The sequence below is a fragment of the Triturus cristatus genome, chromosome 11 (genome assembly GCF_964204655.1).
Source record: "Triturus cristatus chromosome 11, aTriCri1.1, whole genome shotgun sequence".
In the NCBI taxonomy this organism is placed as follows: Eukaryota; Metazoa; Chordata; class Amphibia; order Caudata; family Salamandridae; genus Triturus; species Triturus cristatus.
In genome coordinates this window covers 465548780-465566283 of record NC_140594.1, presented here as the reverse complement: position 1 = coordinate 465566283, position 17504 = coordinate 465548780, and positions in this window count along the sequence as shown.

Here is a 17504-nt window from a genome sequence, read left to right as displayed (position 1 = left end):
TCAAAAACCTCGTTGTTGGTATAAAAAGCAAGTAATATGGCAACTTACTTGGTTTTGAGGAAGGCCAAGGAGGCGGTCGGATCGCATAACCAGTAACCACAATAATGTCCTAGGAAAAGTGAGCCTGAGCGTGCTGGAGCCTGTTTGTGATCTGTGAACAGGCAAGCTGAAGATATATATATTTGTGTATATATATATGTATATATATATATATATATATATATATTCACTGAAAAAAACATAGGTTTCAGGGGCGTTATAGTTAGCTGGAAATTTCCCTCGTACAAAACCCTAGAAATTCCCCTGTTATAGTTAGTTCAGCTAATTATAACTCGCGTCCCCGCAATGCACTGCTGATGACGTCACATATTACATCACTCATGACATGGTCAGTGACATCACTGATGACATCTCAAATGACATCACTGATGATATCACTGATGACGTCATCCAGTGAGTATGTGTTTCTGTAAAGTTTTAATATGTTTACTATATATAGGGAAAGGCCTGTTGAAGAATGAGTGGGTGTACAAGTGTGTGAATGGATGATTTTGTAGGTGTGTAACTGACTCTATAAGTGAGACATTAAATGTATCTTACTACAGACTAGTGACTAAACTGTGTGAATGTCTGTATGTGTCTGTGTGATGGTGTATAAGTGGCTGCATGGTTTTGTGAATAGCTATATGAGTGTCTATATGGGTTCTTGATTGGTTGTCTGAGTATCTGTATGGGTGCCCGAGTGTTTGTGTACGTAGGCTGTGTGTGACTCTGTGCATAGATGTGTGAGTGGGTGATTCTGTGGGTGCATGGTTTTAAGAGTGCATCTGTGATGAACTGTATGGTTGAGTGAGTGTATGTATGGGTGTGTTAGGGATTGAATGTATATCTCAGTGGTACATTTGTGACTAACTACATATGTGAAAGGCAGTATATATGCGTGTAAGAGTATATAAGTGGGTATATGTGAGAGTGTGTGATTGTGAGAGTGGCTGTATGGATGAGTGTTTGCTTGTATTAATGATTGTATAGAGCGTAAGAATGTGGTACTATTTTTATGAGTAAGTGAACTTGAGTGTGTATAACTGCATAGGTGAGTAACTGGGAGTGTAATTAATTATTTGCATGACTGACTAGGTGTGAGAGTACCTCTATTGGTGATTGGTGGTGTGTGAGTGTCTATGTAGGTGTATAAATGCATATGATAGTCTTGTACGGAGTGACTGTAAGTATGAGTGACTGTACAGGTGAATGAGTGGAGGTGTATGTAGACCTAAGAGTTAATAAGTGGGTATGTAGTTATTGGTATTGGAGTATCTATGGTTTTGAGAATGGACGTCTGAAATTTTGAGACGGTGTATCTACGGTTAAATTAGGGTGTGAGAAGATGCAGTAATTTATCACATGGATGATGTCATCAGTGAGGTCATCAGTGATGTCATTTGAGATGTCATCAGTGATGTCATCAGTGATGTCACTGACAATGTCATGAGTGATGTAATATATAACGTCATCAGCAGTGCATTGCGGGGGCGCGAGTTATAGTTAGCTGAACTAACTATAACAGGGGAATTTCTAGGGTTTTGTATGAGGGAAATGTCCAGCTAACTATAACGCCCCTGGAACCTATGGTTTTTTCAGTGAATTTCTAAGGTTTTTTAAATGCTAATTCCTAATTATAACGTGCCTGAAACCTATGGTTTTTTCAGTGAATTTCAAAGGTTTTTTAAATGCCAATTCCTAACTATAACGTGCATGAAACCTATGTTTTTTTCAGTGAATTTCAAAGGTTTTTTAAATGCTAATTCCAATCTATAACTTATCTCTAAAGATATCATGAAAAGCATTCTTTTTTAAAAGTAGGGTGCACATTAGTTTTGTGGAAAAGCATCTTTGTGATTGGTTAAGAAAAAGAAGTTTCAACGTGGAGTACATATCATAGGATAAAATTTGCTCAGCTCAACCACACCTGCTACTTGCATTTGGAAGCCACTGTTCGAACTTAAAACAATCGTCAACTTTTAACCTGCACGTGTCGTTAAATGTTCAAGAAAATGTTACAAAAAAATATCGTTAAGTTTTAAAAAATTGATGAACTTTTAACCTGCACGTGTTGTAGAATGTTCTAGAAAGTGTGTTGATAGAATACGTTGCACTTCTGACTTCTATGTGTTGTTGAATATTTAAAAAACGGTTCATATGGAAAATTAGAAAGAAACCAATAGAGAAGTTTTGAAACCTAAAATAATCAAGGAACTATTTTAATTTATTCTTTACATGTATTTATGTGTGCAACAACAAAATTATAGACACAACAGCACTAGGAAGAGGAAGAAGCAGGGAGTGGGGGGAGGGGGGAGATCGGCAGAATGTCACACATGCACAATTAAGTACAACACACATATAGACTAACAATGGCCAAAATGAAACACACCAACAAGGAGCACAAGTCACACAACCCGCCAACATCACACCACTGAACGAGCATAGAAGTGAAAACCACGCTGCATTCATACAGGATGTGTACAAAGGCCAGTCGTTGGTGTTGGGGGATGTCTGCGACCGTGGTCATCATGGATGAGATGCCCAGCATGTGGCACATGGTCGAGTTCACTGTGTGTTATGTTGCCAAACGGCTGCTCCTCCCTCCCATGAGCCCCTGCATTTTTGTACGGTGCGCTGTTGTATCTCGTGCACTCGTACGGCACACCATTGTAATGCCTATTTGCGCATGTCCTGCTACATTCCAACTACAACATCACAGTGCCGTTTGGAGGTGGTGCATGCCACTTTACAACATCGACTGCTTCGGCTCTTGTAGCAGGCCACACCAGAACACAGAGACACACTTACCACACTTCCTGTACACGGACATGTCTGAGACACCCCGTTCCCCTTGCCAGAGAGGCACACCCCTGCACTGACCTGTGAACCCCAGACCAGCACATGCCAGTTGTGAATGCAGGAGGATGCGTGCATAGCTACACATTCAGGCTCACTGCCAACGCTGAGGTGACAGCACACTGTGATCTTGCAGGGCTCGTGCCTATCATGCTTAGACAATGACCACAGGGACACACTTACTAAGATGTGGGTTTGGGAGGCATTGGCGGTCCTGGAGTTGTTAAGACGAGTCTTCTGGCCCTCATGGGTATCCCTATATCATGCTCATTGACTCTATGGCACCTGTGGGTGTTCTGGTGTGGCTCTTGGCTGTGTTCCCTTTCATGGTGCAGGTAGTTGTCATGCTTAACACCAGCAGAAAGCAGGTGTAAAATCCCTGGTGCTAACGTGTCTTATCGCCGGAATTTGTTTCGCATTGCAATTGGTGTGAAAGTTGTGATGTGATTTTTTTCGTGTGCAGAACAATGTACGAACTGAGCAGTGTATCTCATCAAGATCCAGCACCTGACGCACTATTCCCAATCAATATAAATACAATGAGATTTCTTAATAGATTTTGTGTGTACACTGTAAGTGCAGCCAATACCTCAGTGCAATTCAATACAGGATTTTAGTATTTAGAATAAATCAGAAAGGTGCACCTCGTGTCTTTTTGCACAGGAACGGCTAGTCTCCATTTCATTATCAGAAATTTAACGGAAGTAAAGTTGAGATAAATTTAACACACTATTCAGAAGTTGGTGCAAACTGCAGATATCACCAGTACTCCAGCGATAAGTGCCCCAAAATTTAACACCATGGTGGACTCCATCAAATAACAGTAATAAGAACAAGAAAGAGTCACACAGCAGTTAAGAGAACAACCAAAAACTTTATTAATTTTTTTTTCAAACTTTATATTTTATAGTAATAAATATATAAACGATAAACTATTTTCAAACTTTGTTTTTTTATTAACATATATATAAACAATAAATTAATAAACAAAATGTAACAACAATAATACAAAACAATAAGGCGGAACACTCCTGTGGGGACCATGGATGTCGACGAAAGACCTGGAAAATAAGAAAGATTGTTAAAAAAAAAAAACATTGTATTCTCAACAAAATACCACAAGAAACAAATCACAGATATATAAAATGCATACAGCTAACAACATTTTATAAGTTTAACTTACAAAAACTGTAAATGTTGCTGCTTTAAAATATTTACCGAATCTGAGGAATTTTTTTTGCAGAAGGCACCACGCCCACAATGTTTTTCCTCAGTGGTGAGGAAATGTTTTACTTTTCCCAAGGGGCAAACAAAGACCAATGCCACCTTCATCACTCGCAAGATTTGCCAAAGAGTTCTGTTATGAGGGGATCCTAACAAAAAATACTCGTGCGGCACAGCAAGTATGATGAAACACCTAAGGACCCTTCATCCAAACAATCTTGCACGAGAAGAGTGCAAACCGATGAGAAACACTCCTGTTCTGTATCTGTAAAAAAGAATCACAAATAAATGTATATTAATAACTTTCAAATTTATACTATTCCATTACTGCACAAATACATTTTATATAAAAACTGACTAAGAAACTATAGCCCTGAACCACAAGTGTGACGATCATTAAAACACTAGTGCATACTACTTGAAGCAGTTCATGCCCTAAAGCCTACCTCACTAAAAGACTACTTGCTAACTGACTAAATGATTACAGTACTGTAAGGAGACACACTGGGTGAGTGATAGGGTGTTTGCTAGAAGAGTATGAATACTAACTAGGGAATAGAAGGTGTGAAACACAACTGTGTAGGTGATTAGAGGACTGCATCCATACTGCATAGGCATTTAAAGCAGTCCATGTGCTAAGGCCTGGCTCACTGCTTGACTACTTGGGTACTGACTGAATGATTAGAGTACAGCAAGGAGAGTGCCTAGGTGAATTTATAAGTGCTAGGCTTTTCGCACAGGGAATGGATTAGTACTTGGTACTGAATGGGTCACTAGAGGAGTGCAAAGGCAGTGACAAGTGCTGGACTGTATGGATACTGACTAGGAAATTGAAAGTGTGAAAGACAATTGTCTAGGTGGTTAGAAGACTGCATGCATAGTGCATAGGGGTTTGAAGCAGTCCATGTGCTAAGGCCTAGCTCAGTGTATGAGTACTTGGGTACTGACTGAATGATTATAGTACTGCAAGGAGAGTGCCTGGGTGAATTTATTAGCGTTTGGCGCAGTGAATGGATTAGTACATGATGCTGAATGGGTCACTAGAGGAGTGCATCGGCAGTGACAGGGTGTTTGCTGGAAGTCAACAGATACTGACTGGGGAATTGAAGGTGTGAAAGACAAGTGTGTAGGTGGTTAGAGGACTGCATGCATAGTGGATAGGGGTTTGAAAAAGTCCATGTGCTAAGACCTGGCTCAGTGCATGAATACTTAGGCAGTGACTGAATCATTAGAGTACTGGAAAGAGAGTGTCTTGGTGAATTTATAAGTGTTTGGGTTTTGGCACAGTGAATGGATTAGTACATGCTGTTGAATGGGTCTCTAGAGGACTGCAAAGGAAGTGACAGGATGTTTCCTGGAAGTGTATAGTATGTTAGAACACTACATGCATACTGCATAGACATTTGAAGCAATCTATTTGGTACTTAGAAACTGACTAAATAATCAGACTACTTCTAGGACAGTGCTTAGGTAAAACTTTTAAATTTTCAGTTCTGCCACAGTGAACAGAATAGTACATGGTACTGCACCTTAGTGTCAAACCCTGACTCATTTTATCAACGCATAAGCAAAGACTAGCTTCTAATGCTACTAAAACTTGACAACATGAGAGGTTTTAAATTAGTTATCTGTCAGCAAATACACAATGTTACCAAATGCTTCTCTCACAGTGGTTCCCAAATGCACACAGACTCACAGTGTGATTCTAGACAACAACCACTATACCTAGGAGTTTACCAAAAATCATTCACTACTGTGGAAATGGTAAGGGAACTACACACAATCTTCATATTTCAGGACTGCACTTTTATGTCAAAGCCTGACTCATATAATCAAAGCATAAGCCATAACTGTCTTCTAATGCTACTAAAACTTGACAACATGACCGGTTTTAAAACAGTTATCTGTCAGCAAATAAACAATGTTACCAAATGCTTCTCTCACAGTGGTTCCCAAATGCACACAGACTCACAGTGTGATTCTAGACAAACAACACTATCCCTAGCAGATTACCAAAACTCATTCACTACAGTGGAAGTGGTAAGGGAACTGCACACAATCTACATATTTCACAACTGCACTTTAGTGTCAATGCTTCTCTCACAGTGGTTCCCAAATGCACACACACTCACAGTGTGATTCTAGACAACAACCACTATACCCAGGAGTTTACCAAAAATCATTCACTACTGTGGAAGTGGTAAGGGAACTGCACACCGTCTTCATATTTCAGGACTTCACTTTTGTGTCAAAGCCTGACTCATTTAATCCAAGCATAAGCAAAGACTGGCTTCTAATGCTACTAAAACTTGACAACATGACCGGTTTTAAAACAGTTATCTGTCAGCAAATACACAATGTTACCAAATGCTTCTCTCACAATCCTTACCCAAATGCACACAGACTCACAGTGTGATTTTAGACGTGCAACACTATCCTAGGAGTTTACCAAAACTCATTCACTAGTCTGGAAGAGTTAATGGTACTGCACACAATCTACATATTTAAGTACAGCACATCAGTGTCAAAGCATGACTCATTTAATCAACGCATAAGCAAAGACTGGATTCTAATGCTACTAAAACTTCACAACATGACAGGTTTTAAAACAGTTATCTGTCAGCAAATACATGATGTTACCAAATGCTTCTCTCACACTGATCCCAAATACACACTAACTCACAGTGTGATTCTAGACAAGCACCACTATCCCTAGGAGCTTACCAAAACTCATTCACTACAGTGCAAGTGGTAAGGGAACTGCACACAATCTACATATTTCACAACTGCAATTTACTGTCAATGCCTGACTCATTTAATGAAAGCATAAGCCATAACTGTCTTCTAATGCTACTAAAACTTAACAACATGACAAGTTAAAACAGTTATCTGTCAGCAAATACACGATGTTACCAAATGCTTCTCTCACAGTGGTTCCCAAATGCACACAGACTCACTGTGTGATTCTAGACAAAGAACACTATCCCTTGCACTATACCAAAACACATTTCTTCATCTAGAAGTAGTACTACATTTTGGTATAGAAACATAACATAACTCATTTCACAAATTCATAAACAATGACTGGTTTCTAATTCTACCAAAATATAAAAACAGCACAGTTATCAGTCTACAAACACATGAAAAACACAAATGCATATCACAGAATGGTTTCTACATGCACACACATTGTAGAGAAAAAAAGTACTCCCTACACTTTAGCAGGAGAAATACATTAGTCTGATTAAAATCGAAATAGTCTACATACATCCCCTCACAATTAAATAACTCATCTTTCAAGTTCTTTTGTAGATTAAGAAGTATATTAATCACTCACCATATTTTCTTTTACAGAATCTCTGCACTGTGCACCTCTCAGCAAAAACAAAGAATGGAAAAGTTTCCCTTTCATTTTCCACACATATACATGTAAACATCAAATCACAATCCTTCACACATAAACTCAAAAGCAAACACAAATTTCTATTGGTTAAACATTTCAACCCTTTCCAACTGAAATACATTTCAACCCTTCCCCCAATCTGCCTTCTGCCTGTTACCATAGAAACAGGTCATGGAACACTGCACTGAGCTCACTGGTCACAAGTTCAGCACACAATGTTACTAAATAAGACAGGAAGTGTGCTTGACTTTTCAACATATCAGCTTATCATATATAATGTTCCTTACAATCTATTTTCGTTAACCAATAAGAATCATACCTTTACAAAACAGAAATATACACCCTACCTTTCAGTGTAGAAAGTAGTCATACAACCAATGATTTTCAAAAAACATTGCCGTGGATCCGGGCACCCAACGCGATAGGATGCGGGCACCGTGTGCGTATTTTGCCGTTTTTTTTTTTTAAAACGGGGCCTCAGTGGGTCCTTCTGGGACCCCCTAAGCACCTCTAGAGGGTCAGAGTATTTCCACTCTGCTCCCTTTATGTGTTTTACACACTTAATCCCCTTGCCTCTTCAGCCTCGCTTCTACCGAGGCAGAAAATGACCGCCAACAGTTCCTGGTTTCAAATGTAGACAGACACTCGACAGCCAATTAGCATTCAGCGCGCGATCAGGAGGGGAGGGTGCGCATACTGTGCGGGTAGGGTACGCGGATCCTCCCCGGCCATAGATATCACTAACTTTTTTACCCTAATTTTCTCAGGAACTACTGAACAGATTCACACCATGAATGCAAAAGACACGAGTCTGAACTGTGGACTACCTCTTTGCCAAATTTGGTGTCATTCCGTTCCGCGGTTCGGGCTGTAGCTGCGACAACAGATCCTATGAGAAATTGCATGGGGAAAACGTGTTTTGGGACCCCCCTTTTTTCTCAGCCCTCGCTTGACAAATCACCACAAAACTTTAAGGGTAGGAGCGGAGCGGAGCTGGCCAAAAGTTCGGAAAATTTCGCGGAGATTCGTCAATCAGCGCCAGACTTATTGGGAATAGAATGTTGCGGATTTCCTATGGAAAATAGGTCCTAACTATAACTATCTACTGGCGACCGCCAGTATATATATATATATATATATATATATATATATTAATATAGAAATGTATATAGGTACATATATATATATAGTGGTGGTCACTACTGGGTTGTTATAGTTAGGTTATCAGTTGCAAATGGAAAGCATTTTTAAATTGCTATAACTTTGGCCCTGTTTGACAGATTGCCATGAAACGTTCCGAAAAGGTTCTACCTATTAAATAACTTGTGAATGGCAAGTTTCAGGGTGATCTGTCAAGCAGTTGCACAGAAAAAGGGGGGTCCCAGAACACAAAATCCCAATTTATTTTCAGTAGACTTTTGCTGAATGGAATTACACCAAGTTTGGAAGATAGCTAGATCTTGGCCTGGAGATTGTGCTTTTTATAATATGGTGTAAATCCATTCAGTAGCTTTTAGGAAATCAAGGGTCAAATACATTTCTAGATCTGGATGGTCGGGTCCGCAAGAGGCCCGAGCAATTTAAAAGTGGAGCATGCTAATTGGCCCAGGGAGCTCATGGTCCCTAAGTTCATTGTTCCTGTGCCCTGCAGTAATTTTTTTCTTCCAAATTACTCATAATTATACAAATAGTCGTAATCATAAAATTTGCATTAATTTTTTTATCAAGAGAGTAATGCTGAATAACTGAAATTACTCAGATTACCCCTGCATAATTAAAATTTCACCCAGGCCTATTATGAACTAAACATCTCTAAAACTGGAACATTTCAATTAAGCTTTCTCATTGATCTATTTGATCTCTTGTATGTATATCCATCATCCCAATACAACATCTTCAAAATAGATGGGATACTGAGTAATAAAATCATCTTCAAAAATTGAAAATATAAACAACATCTCATGTATGGGTCGACTCCAGTATGCATACATTCAAGATTAATAAACACTTCATTCAACATTCAGGTTATTCCAATTCTTCACAGACTCTACACCAAATTATGTTCATCCTCTTATATTAAACTAGCACAACTCTCTACTGTCTAACAAAGTATTGTAAGGACTTGTGCAATATGATATATTTTCCTGTGTGCTTTGTGTTACTATCAAGCAGTATCCTATGTCAATGAATAAAAGGTTAGCGGGTTCTGACTTCTGACCAGCAAATGGAAAGACCACTTCTTATCCAAAAAATCCCATCTCTGTGTCTTCTTTTCCCTGTGTTAGAAAAAATTATAATGACATATTTAAATGCATACAAGGACTAAAATGATTTAAAGAACAGGACGAGAGTCACAGGCAATACATTTATCTAAAAAGAACACATATCATGCATGAGTCTAGATAGGTGAACAACTATTTCTTCTACTGAATTTATGGTTTAAATCTCTTTATTGATTTACAACATGTATCACCTACATCCAAAGGCCAATGGATCCACTGATTTACAACATGTGTCACCTACATCCAAAGGCCAATGGATCCACTGAATAAGGTGTACATTTAAACAGTACAAACAGGTCTCTTGTCCTAACAGGGGTCTCCAATTTCCTGCCCCCTCACTTTGAAAACCCTCCCTCACACACCAACCACCCTCCTGTCGCTCAACAAATTCTTTCATATTGCTTATCAATATCATCCACCAGGGAATGTCACTGTTGGTCCCCAATGCTGCTACCTAAGGTAGATTTGTAGTAATATGATGGGATAGCAGAGGACATAGCACACACATCATTCAAACATATTTGGGACATATGAGGTTCCTACATTCCTGTGCGAGAAAAATAATGAATGGACAACAAGTTTTTTCAAACCCCTGATCCCTCATCACTAGTGTAGCGGAGATTTGCTCCATCCCCAGGTGGTACCAAATGTAGTGGAGCTATGCCCCATATTCTAGGGCGGTATCTTAATCCCAGAGGGCCTAGATGGCCTGGTTGGCTGCACAGAGTGCCAGGGTAATCATTTTCCCTCTATGTGAGAACAGTGGAAACAAGAGTGCATTCAGGAAGTTCAAGTTAGTATAGGCTGGAAACAGAGCAATATTGGGGTGAAATATGTTATTAATGCTATACAGAACTGCCGTTCAGTATGCTTTGTGTTTTGAGCAGTGCCACTGGAGGATGATGAGGGTACCAGGTGAGCCTCCCCCTCCAGCAGTCCGGTAATCTCTTACCCATAGCCTCACTGCCAACAGCACTGGATGCTGTTGTGAATGTGCAGCAAAATATCTCTCCCCATTCCTTGTCTGTGATGGTGCGTTCCAATTCAGCCCATCATTTTTGCACTTCTGTGCCTGATATGGGGACCGCCCTCTGAAAAAGTTTGTATAGGTCAGAGACCAGATCTGCATCATTGGTTTTCGTGAGAAACCATTTTTCAAAGGCAATCAATGGGCTGGCAGCAAATTTACGTATGGTGGGTTGGACCACCCAGTAGCTAATCTGCATGCCAGGCCTGGAATTTGGTGTTGTATATAGCTGGCATGAACTTGGGATTGCCTATGATCAGGGACATTGGGGAAGGCATAGAGGTTAAATATAGAGGGAGGGCAATTACATCCCACGCTCTCATAGTTGCCCACATTATTGGGGAACTATATGTGACCCACAGTCTGTGTTTCTTGGGCAGTCATAGAATAATCCATACATGCGTGCCAGCTATGGACTGGTCCATGAAGCACTGGTGTTTCTCAGAAGCTGTGCAATGACATTCTACAATGTAACTTAGTTGGATAGCTATGCAATAGTGTTTATGCCAGGGTATCCCAGCCCTCCTTCATATGGTGCGGCATATTCGTGCCACCTAGGAATCTTTGCTTTCTTCACCCTCCAGACAAAGCACTCTATCAGTATCTGTAGGGCAAGTTGTGTGTCCTGATGTGGCTTCAGAGGAAGGGCCTGCATAATGTATAGAATTCTAAGTGGGAGGCTCCTCTTAGGCTTCTATGCCTATGCATCCCATGTATGAGTGGCCCCCATCTGCCTGTTCTGGAGATCCCTCCAGGCGGAGTGGAGGAATTTGGAGTAGTCCCGTTCAGCCGTACAATCTATTGAGGGGCACATTTCATACCTAGGTATTTGATGTACTGTAATGTCCAGGAGAAAAGGGACGGATTCTTGCAGGGTGTACTGCTGCTCGTTGAACACATCGATCTCCAGTATCTGGGATTTGTGTGCATTCAATTTAAACCCAACACTAGGCAGAACGCCTCCAGCTCGCACAACAGCGTAAGGAGTGTGGTTGTTGGGTTAGTAAGTGACAGACAAACATTATCTGCATATAGAGATATTTTGTGTTTTGTTTTGCCAAAAGTCACCCAAGCAATTTGAGTGTGTTGGTGGATGGTCTCCATGAGGTGCTTCATGTAGAGGCCGAAGAGGAGAGGGGACTGGGGGTAGTCCTGACCTGTCCCCCTCTGTGTCTGGATGGGGCCTGATATCACACATTTACCTGTACCCTAGCCTTTGGGTGTGTGTAGTCACTCAATACTCATTCTCCAGAATCCTGTCCCCATTCCAGTCTTACAGAGGGCTTCTTAGAGGAAGGGCCAGTGGACTATATTGAATGCTTTCTCAATCTCTATAGGTTGCAGGAAAGCCAGAACTTTAGCACATGTAACCTTGTTGAGGATGTGGAGTATGTGTTTTGTGCTATCCTGGTACCCTCTTGGGGAAGGAATCCCATTTGGTCAGGGCCCACCAGGTGCTGCATGTTAGGGCCCAACCTCTTAGCTAAAATGCCTATAAAGATCCTCACACATATATTAAGTAAGGAGATTAGGTGATAGGAGGTGCAGTTGACCGGGTCCTTTCCAGGATTATGAATAACTGTAAAGACAGCATAGTGCATCGTAGGAGTGAGTGAGTGATCCTTTGTGTGCAAATGAGTTAGAGAGATTATTCAGTAGAGGGGCGACTTGGGCACAAAAGAGCTTGTAGAATGCTGCAGTAAACCCTTCTGGGCCAAGAGCTTTGCATATGCAGAGGTGAAAAATGCTTGTTAAGACCTCTGCTATATTGATTTCCTTGTCTAGTGCATCTAACTGTTGTGTAGTGATTGCCGGTAGTTTGACTCTTATCAAGGTAAGTCTGTATGCTCCACGTGGAGATTGGGTCTGAGATGTACAGTTCCTTGTAGAAGTTTCGGAATGTCTCTGCTAGTCCCTCTTAAGAGTACACTGGGTCTCTTGTGTGTGTGTGTCTCTATTCAAGCCACCGTTTATCTCTGTTGCTTGGCTCAGAGTCTGCAAGCCAGCATATTTCTTCTCTACTCTCCCCCTCTAGGTGGTATCTATGTTAGGTGCGAAGCACTGCAAATTCTGTGGCACCCAGGCTGGCGCTTTAGGTTGGTGTTATGCTGTTGTGTGTTGGTGCCAAGCTTTATAGGAGCCTGAGCTCTTAGGTTGTTTCTCAAGGTCATCCACCCTGTGTTCTAGTTCCCATCATTTTGCCCTCCGGTCTGTGCTGAGTTAAGCTGCAATAGCAATAAATTCCCTCTCAGGACTGACTTAAGGGTGTCCCAAAGTGTAGCTGTCTGTGGGACAGATCCTTCGCTCTCTCTCAAGTAGGTAGTGATGCGCTTGCAAATGGACGGAATAATATCTGCTTGCCACAGAAGATTGTTGTTTAGTCGCCAATATATCTGTCATAGGGGGCCCGTCAGGGTCACATAGTGTGACGAGACAGAGATTACCCAGATCTCTACTTGGAAAATCCTCACTAGGAGCTGTGGTGTGCCTAGTAATAATCGAATTTAGCATAAATCTGATGCGAAGATGAGAAGAGCATGTAGTTTTTGCTTTCAGGGTGAAGAGTAAGCTAGATGTCCTTCAGCACCAAGTCATTGAGCCAGGTCTGTCCCACTTTTGAGAAAGCTCCCGCTTGAACGACCATTAAAGCTAATCGTTCCAGAGTAGTATTCATCACCATGTTAAAATCCCCTATTATATGGATCTCTGTATCTGTGGTTAACACAGTTTGGTAGATCACATTATGCAGGAAGCTTTCTTGATTGTTGTTTTGGACATATACATCACAAAGAGTGAAGGTATGTAGGTATGTGCATGTTGCTCTATTCACACCTCACAAAGAACATATGAAGGATGGAATGATGAACAGTATCAAACATTTACCCCAGTTAAGAGATCTGGACCTAAATCCATATTCTTTTTGGTCACCACACCATTCCAGTTTGGAACAAGCTATATATGGAAATCACACCTCTAGCATCCTGCTGCGGATTTCTGCATTAGTAGATACTATCTTGCTATGTAACTTGTTATTCAGTATTACTGCTATCTCCCCTTCTTGTTGGGTACTAGACGATAGGAGCTGCCAAGTAAATCAGCAGCTGTGAAGGAGGCTCACATACCTCTTCAAGAGATGGGTTTCTTGTCAGTCACAGATGGTACTGACCATATCCCAGTTATTTTGGACTTAGATTTCATCCCACATATTTCTAGTAACCAGAGGTGGAGATTTAATAACTCATTTCCCTTTTGATTCTAATTTCACTAAGCAATTTAAGAAGTTTGCTCAATAAAATTGTCATTAATGAAACTCTGGATATCTCTCCTGAGATTCTCTGGGACTCCTTCAAAATGGCCACTAGGGATTTTATTATTTCTTTCGTAGTGCATAGAAAAGAAATCAGCATCTAAAAAATTGCATCAAACTATAACTCTTATTAAACAATTGGAACATATGTATTATACTTCTAAATCTATAGCATGACTAGATGAGTTGATCGAAGCTAAATTTGCCTTTAAAAAAAAGAGATCGCATATCTTTTTAAATCAAGTGCAAAGTAATTATCTAAAAATTAAATGAGAGAAAACTAAAAAAGAATCTATTTTCTTCTCTGAGAATGCTCCTGTTCATAAAAATGAGGATATTTTATCAGAATCCTCAACTTTTTTGATACTCTTTAACTCCATAATCTCTAGCTTCTAAGGAGATCGTCCTTAAATATTTATCTTCCACCAATCCACCACTCCACTTATGTGTTGTTTTTTTCTTACTAAGACACGGACATTCATGTTGAAGATATTCTTACTGCTATGGGGCTGATTCCGATGTCAGATGGACTCTGGTCCGTCCGATATCGGTCAGGAGCCGTAACTGACTGACATGCTGTCGTCGGTTACGACCCTGTTCGGTCGCAGTCGTATGCTTCACAATAGGAGCATGCATTTCCGAGCGGAATGCATACTAGCATTGTGAAAAGCAGGGGTGCAGTTCATCCCTGCACCCTGTGGCCGGCACCCCAAGGTGCCCGCCACCGGGTGTAGGGATCCACAGAGGGGCACCATAGGTGCCCCCAGGCCACCATTCGGTGGCTTCGCACCCATGGGGGCCCTACTGGGGGCCCCAAAGACAGTTTCCGACTGCGTTTTCATGCCGGAAAGGACGTCAAGAAAAGGCAGTGAAAAACTGCCATTGTACTCCTTCGTCCTGAAGAGGCAGCCGGGAGAGTAGTGAAGGATGTCCAGATGGCAGTCATCCGGAAATCCGAGTCGGATTCCTTTCCGACCGAGCACACCGGAATGGCTCGGTCAGAAAGGAATCCAGCCAACACGTTCCGATTCGGTCGGAAGGGCACCGACCATCGTTCGGAGCCCTTCTGGCCAAAATTGGAATCGGCCCCTATATGTTAAATAAAGAAAGGGAATGTTCCGGGACCTGATGGATTCACTATCATTTTATTCACATTTTTCTGAACTTTTTAACTACCAGACTACAACAACTTTTCACTCATTTTATATCTTCCAATTCTGCAATGAGGGATCCTTCCAAGAGGCTCTTATATGTGTTATCCCCAAAATAAAACAAATATTCGTAATTGTGTAAAAACTACAGACCTATATCACTTGTTAATCTTGATTATAACATTTAAGCTAAAATACTGGTTTGCATATCCTCTTCTTCCTCGGTAGATAGGTAGAGAATAAACTGATTTTATTAAAGGAAAACATCTTTCTGATAATACAAGTTCATTCTTTAATATACTAAGTATATCTAAATTGTACAGACATTCTTTGGCAGCCATTGCCTTGGATGCAGCAAAGACATTTGACCAAGCTGATTGGTCCTTTGTTCATTCCACTCTCCCTTGATTTGGGTTCAAAATCTATTAATTTAGTCTTGCTATTATACTCTTCTCCTAAAGCCTCTATTATTGTAAATGAACTAATTTCCTCACTTATCTCACTACATCTTGGTGTAGGTCAAGGATGCCCTCTGTCTCCTCTTGTCTTTGCCCTGGCTTGGGAACCCTGTCAAATAAAGCTCTGTTTCAATTCTCACATTCGTGGTTTCTAATATGAACAGGATCAACTAAAACTCTGTGTACGCTGATGATATTCTCCTTTTCATGTCTAAACCATAACCTACTTTACCGGCTTCCCTAATGGAAGTTCCCAATAAAATTCTGCCTCAGGTTATAAAGTGAATAAGGAAAAATGTCAAATAATCTCTTTAAATAAATTATGTTTTCATGCAGAATTTGCTTCTTCCCATTTTCACTGGAATTCACAAAACATCAAATACCGTGTCTCTGATTTAATGCTAATATTTAAGACACGGGTGCTACTAATATGACACAGGTTTTACCCGTATCTCTTCTCTGACATCCAAATGAAACCCTCTATTTTTATATTGGTAAGGTCGGTTACACTCTCTTAAGATGAGGATAGTCCCAATATTACTGTTTTTCCTATCAGCTATTGCTATAAATAATGCTTCATTTTATTTTAAAATGATTTGCTCTATCATATCCACCTTTATTTGATACAATAAAAACCTCACTTGTTCCTTGAAAAACTTAAACACCCTGAACATATGGGAGTTGTAAATTTTACGGACTTTTGTTTATATCATAGTGTTTTTCTTCTCAAATGAGCATCCTTTTTGTTAACTGTGGATGAGTCTATTATTCCTCCTCTTTGGGTCGATATTGAAAATACTTTTTTCATCCTTTTACCCTTTGAGAATTTTTATCTTTTATTCGAAAACACCTTTCTATGTATCTCCCTTTTCTAAAAATACATGTAAACTCTTATGCCCTAGTTTTATATGGCATATTACCTTTAAGGCACAATTTCTTCTTTCCTTTCCTTGGCCTAATCAAAATGTTAAAATCAATAACACAATTTTTTTGAGAAATCCTCACAAAAATAAAGGTTTAAAACAGATTCATCCATTATTTGATAATGATTCCTGTCTGACTTTTCAAACTGCTCAACATCAATTTTTCTTTCCTCCTTCCTCTTATTAAATATCTTTCATTAGTCTCATCACTTCAAACCGCTTATAACCAACTTCCTTCTGACTAGAATCTTACTCTTTCCTATACCGAACTGGTTGCATCACTACTGTCTTTTTCTTCAGCATCTCATATTTACAAGGCACTCATTGCATCTTCAGAAGAATGAGACAAATTTGAGGTGGAATGGAAATGTAAGGGTGACTTGAATACAGCATTCTGAATTCCCTTGTGGAAAAAGATCTGGCTTAAAATACGGAAATCCTCTATGGCAGCTAATATTATCCAAACTGCATTATTTTTATATAACAGAATATTAATTCCGACACCACTTTACACAAAATAAATCCAACAAATCCCTCCTCCTGTTGTCTTGTAATTTCTCACCCAATACCCTGAAGCATATGTAAGATATTTTCGCTTGCTACCTGTGTCATGTTTCCTGGACTTGTCAGCACAATATACTAACACACTTAATACACAGATTGAAGAGGCACCAAGATACACAAGATTTATTTCTTAATATTGTTATGTACTATTGTAATAGGGCAAGATCTGAAATTATACTTACATTTCTTATTTGAGCAATGATTGCATATTTGCTTCTTATTTATGGGATATTTAGTGCACTTCGCACTACGCGAGCTACGCCT